The sequence below is a fragment of the Anguilla rostrata genome, chromosome 10 (assembly GCF_018555375.3).
Source record: "Anguilla rostrata isolate EN2019 chromosome 10, ASM1855537v3, whole genome shotgun sequence".
NCBI classification, from domain to species: domain Eukaryota; kingdom Metazoa; phylum Chordata; class Actinopteri; order Anguilliformes; family Anguillidae; genus Anguilla; species Anguilla rostrata.
The window spans coordinates 33,348,550-33,354,005 of record NC_057942.1 but is presented as its reverse complement, the minus strand read 5'-3'; the positions used below and the strand labels follow the sequence as shown (position 1 = coordinate 33,354,005).

Sequence of the window (5,456 nt, the reverse complement as noted above, 5' to 3'; positions counted from 1 at the left end):
ATGCGCTGAAAGACTCCAGCAAAAAAAAAAGATTCCTCAGAGCTAGCAAACATGGGTATCATTCCAGTTACTGTCCAGCTCCCTGTCAGCCATCATTTGCAGGTGAAATATGGCAAGCGGTTCCCCCATTTTGGCTCTCTGACTGATTATCAATGAACTGAGCCAGTGACTGGTATAGTAAAGGTTGTAGGTTCGACGGTGCCATTGAATAAGGTACTTTCCTTAATTTCAGTAAATTTTGTTACAGAAAGTTTAATAAATGCATACTGCATCAAAATTTGCATCAAGTGGCTCTGGATAGTAGCATTTTTTATGAAAATAAATATTTAAAAATAAGGCTTTCATTTCTTAACATTCTACATCCTTAGGAATGCATCACTACAGAAATGAACTAAAAAAAAATAGTTGCCATCTAAACTTTCAGCAGACTGCTCTGGAGAGCTTGTGGAAGGCTTCATGGCATGTGCGAGGAAGTGACCGACTTTCCCTGTGATAAATAGAGCCTTTCTCTTCTTTGCCTTCATTCATGTAGCTAATTCCGCAGGCATTGTCATCGTTGATTGAAGAGGCGCACATGGGAGGGAGCCTGAGAAACAGTTTCTGTCCAGGTTCCTGGGCCCTGTAGATTTTATTAGGGAGTAAAATACAATGTCAGCGGGGCCTTTGTCTTTTGATTTACTTTAATTCTGAAAACCCCCACCCTCCTGGGCCGCCTTTCAATTTAAGCCATAAACAAAAAAAAATGAGGTCGTAAACCAGAGGAGGGAAGTCCAACTGTCTTTAGCCGCGACCTATATTTGGACTGAATGATGAGTGCTAACAGATATGCATCCTTCATCTATAGCAACATCCGCCATTTCTCCATTTTTGGCTAGGCGAGCAAATATTTGAAATGTAGGCTTACATTATATAGAACACTTTCTTGTACATCTCTGTGACCGTCGATCCACTCTGAAAATAAATCCAGTGTTTACATACTTGTGAACTGGGTCAGAGCCAACATAATTTTTTGTCTGTTTTTTTTTTTTCATAATGTCATGGTAACCTTAGAGTACAGTTAGTTGTAGTTTTATTGGCCACTAGCCATGTTCACTCAACTAAACAGTTAATATCAACAAAAGGGTTCGATTTCACTGTGTACCATAGCTGACCATCCTTAATTCTCTTTCAGTCACATGCAGCAATTAGTGGTCGGCCTGTTGATCTGTGATTTGAATGAGATAGCTGTCTTAGAATTTGACAAATAGCAATTTTGAACATTGCTGACCATGCTTATGTCACAATGGGCCGGACAAGCTGATGAATGTGAAACCGGCACTTAAAGTTTTTTCTTTCTCTCTCTCTCTCTCTGTCTCTCTTTCTCCGTCCTTCTCTTTCTGTCTCTCTGCCGACATCTTTGTTTTTGAACAAAATAGGAGAAAACAATGGCATCTGACTGTCCAATGCCACTTTGACAACGTACACGGCGCTGATCAGTGACCGAGTCTTACTGGGATCAATGGAAGTTTTGTTTCAATATGTCACTGGAACAGAGAAAAGGTATAGTGTTCGAATTCTTTGGTGCTAACAGAGAAATTCCAGGGGAGCAACACATTTTGATGTAATTCAAAACACACTTGTCATATTGTGAATAGGAATCTTTCTTTCCCCTCTTCCTCGCAGATCACGGTTTATTCTTTGTTTTTCTTCCATGCTATTACACATGCATGAATGCCCATAAATAGTCCTGTTAAAAGAGAAAAAAAAACCAGACAGAAAAAAAAGCTTGAATGTGTAATAGTTTGCATACAAATAGAGGGACTATTTACTGCTTTTTATACTAAGAGCTGTTTCCCAGAACAACGATAGCTACCTTAAGCTTCCTGAATGTGCAAGGTCTTTGTGCGCATCATGGCTGGTAATTATCAGGTATGGGGTCCGGCTGTGTCGTAGATGCCGTGTCAGTGGGAATGCCATTGCCGCTATGGTCTCTGGCACCGCACCAGAACCCGGACCCTCCTGCGCCAAGCGTTGCTGACAGAATGGAGTTCCACCGCAGTCGCACGGCAACCGAGACGGCAATCTGGAAATATTTTAGCCATTTAAAAAAGGGCCTAAAGAGCATGACAATGTGTAAACTCTCAACAGGAGATTTCGAGAAGGCCGGGTGGCAGAATGCTATTTCTCCTTTTACGAGCCAGAGGGCCGTGGTTAAAAAAATAAATTAATAAATATTCTGAGGAAAGTGACCTACTTAAAGGTGGATATAGGTCACTGTAGGATTCTATTCATGGTTTTTCCCCCACCGGCTTTCCGTTAGGCAAGTGGCTTGAATGAGAAGGAATGGTGTTTAATGAGATGTCACCTTTCCTTATTGTCCATCACCATGGGTCCTCGTGGCATTAGGAATGCGGAGGGGGGTCATTTTGTGAATGCACAGTACTGTTTTCATGCGAGAAAAAAAAAAAACCCCCAATGGTGATACTGAACAGCTGGAAGATTTTAAGCGACTCTGATTTTGTACCTCCACCCAGGTTGCTTTCCAGAGTTTAACTGCGCATTCAGTCATTTTTTTTCTGTGAACTCACACCGGGGGAAATTCTGACCAACCGGTGTCATTTTTCAGCCGTCACCATAGTTGCACTGAGCTGCCATTTGTATTCCTTGCTGTGTTCATCAGCATTTTCATTGGAATTATTCACCGTGTCCACTCCACTAACTTACGAATGCAACCATCCCTTATTCACAGACCACTGGAGAAGATATCACATGGTTAACCTTATGCAGAACCATGTATAGGATGTCTGCCCACTTTTCAGCCATTGCACCATGACCAGAAGCCAGGGACATTTCAAATATACCTTCAAGCACAATCGGTTTTGACATAATGCTGATGCTTTTGTTAGAAAATTTGGTGATGTTTGCTTTAGCCATAAAGTAAGAAAGGCTCGATTTTGAGTACACAAATACAGCAAAGCATTAAACTTACAAAGAAATACATTAAATAGTGTTTGGCCCTTTCAAAAAGGCGTAGAAGCACATGGTAGTTTTGTAATTAATCATATTTATCAGATTGAGGCAGATTGACACTAATGTAATCAAATCTGTATCCAGTGACAAATGATACTTGGACACTAATGTGGTCAGAGGTTAACAACTGAACCATTTCCGAGGGTCTTGTATTGTAAATTATGGGTTTATGAATTTACCCCAAACCAACTAATCATCATCTTCCCTTAGCTCTGGGTTAAGTCTGTTTTAATAGTGGCTGCTGTCATCAGATATGGATGTTTTGGTTTAACTGGGATGAAGTTTGCACTAAAGAATGCATACAGTCCAGAAAACCTAAACATGACTTACAGTCATATTACGATGGACGAGGAGTCTTTGGAGGAGAAATCTCTAATTGACTGAACACAAAAGGACAGAGCTTGGTGCAGAATACTAGTTAGCCAGAAGGGGCACTCTTCAAACCACATACAACCAAGCCTTGCTTCAGAACAACACTTATGGAGAATTTTATTTCATTATTTTGTAATTTCCTATCACACTAATCACATAAAATCTCCTAATTAAATTCCTTAATTCCTCTTAATCTGATCATCTGTGGCATGATTGGTTAATTAAATACTTGGATGTGCAGCAGTAAAGATTGTTCTGGAACAAAATTACTTTCGTTATATATGTAATTCCAATGGATGGGAACCATGAGAACCATGAAGAAAATGTACTTGCTTTATTTCCTTTTTATAGTCAAGTTATCATCTTAGTTCATCAGGTTTACGATTATGTTTAAGTTGGGCTTTTCAAAATTCAGTTTTATTAAGCAAAAACTTGGGCAAGCCCAGTGCCAGCAACATGGCACGTCACTGAACCCAATAAAGAAGCAGTTGTAATGTTCCCTTTTAAATCCCAATGCACTGAGATGGGTGAATGGTGGATGAATCAGGATGCAGTTCCCTTTTTTTACTTTTAAAAAAGAAGAAGTTTTTTTTGTTTCATTCAGCCATCCGCCAAGAGTATGGTGTGTGACAAAAGGCGCGACAGAATGATTCAAGATAGTGTTCTGTGGAGCAATGCGTCACAGGAAGGCTCGAACGAAAGTTCATTTCACAAATCAGCATTGTGCCCCCTTTTGACGAAAGCGCTGAGCCGCGGGGGAGCCTATTGCACCGCAATAAAATACTTAGTCACCCTGCGTCTTCAGGAAGTCCGTGCTCAATTTGGCGTGCTTGCACACAGAATCGTATACGTCAGCGCCACTCTCTTTGAAGATGAAAAAACAATCGCTTAAGACACAATGGCAGTCCACTGATGCATGGCACATTGAATGTCAATCCAATATGAACTGATATTCTACGGAAATAGTATGGTCATTTTTGTGGTCCACTATAGTATTATCAAGATTTTTCAAGTTGATTGATTTGTTATGAAGTTAAGACTTTGAAAGAAGAATTTTGCTAAGAATATTGGTGGAAATACAGCATATGTTTATTTTGTTCAGTATTCTGGCTTTTCAGTATGACCTACTTATAAATTCAAGCGTAGTCTCATTGGAAGACACAACAAAGTATAATTGAGAGGAAAAGTCTGTAGTTGCCCAAATTCCATGTACTGAAGTATGATTGTAGAAAATTTCCAGTGTTCACTGTGTCTGCTCAATATGGCAAAGAACTAAAAATAACTTTTAAAAAAAACCGGGGCCTGCTGTTGCTTGGAAAAAAAACCCGTGGCCATAAAATTGCCAGTGGTGGAAATGCAGCAGAGCAGATTCTCACGAGGCCCCAGTACAATATGGACAGTATGCAAGGCACTGGGTGACGCATAGCACAGTCGCGTACGGGGGCATGGGAGGGAGATGCCCCTCTTCCTGTGCAGGATGAGCAAGGGTGCGTTCCCAGCACAAACTCGCATCGCCTCCAGAGTCGTCTGCAGACCAGACAGACACGCTGTACGCCCCCTGTCCCCCAGTGTTGATACTGGCCAGGTCAGCTCGTCAAGAAACCAGCTCCACGGGAAAGTCTAATATTTGAACTTTTCCCTCTTATTTTGCTGCGGCGTGTTGACTTGAAGGCTGAGCTTTGTGAAAGAGCTGACGACCAGACTGCTGAAATTCCTGAGCGGAGATGCGCCGGCTTGCCCTTGGATTGCCATGATTGCGTGTCGATTCCCATAAAATCAATGCCGGAATAGTGTTGTTCCTCATTGCTGTTTCCTATTGGATGTCAGTGTAGTATAATGGCTATAGAACTGGGCTTGTTCAAGGTTCAATTTTCAATTAGCAACTACTACAATAATGTTGTACCCTTGAGCAGGATACTTAACCTAAATTAAGTTTTAGTACATATACAGTTGTATAAAGGACATTATGTAAAAAAATATATATATAAATAAATGAATATGGATCATTTAAAAAAGGTGTGTGAGTCGCTCGGGACAAGAGCGCCTGTTAATTGGCTTTAATGTAAGGTAATGCC

General features: G+C 40.8%; 1 long non-coding RNA gene across 1 annotated transcript; it reads right to left on the bottom strand.

Annotated features, from left to right (window-relative positions):
* Positions 1-662: 662 nt before the first annotated feature.
* LOC135233263 (uncharacterized) lies at positions 663-2,199 on the bottom strand. Its single transcript, XR_010323798.1, has 2 exons — positions 1,853-2,199; positions 663-1,726 (listed from the first exon to the last, which is right to left on the bottom strand). It is a non-coding gene; the product is annotated as an uncharacterized LOC135233263 (long non-coding RNA).
* Between the last annotated feature and the right edge of the window lie 3,257 nt (positions 2,200-5,456).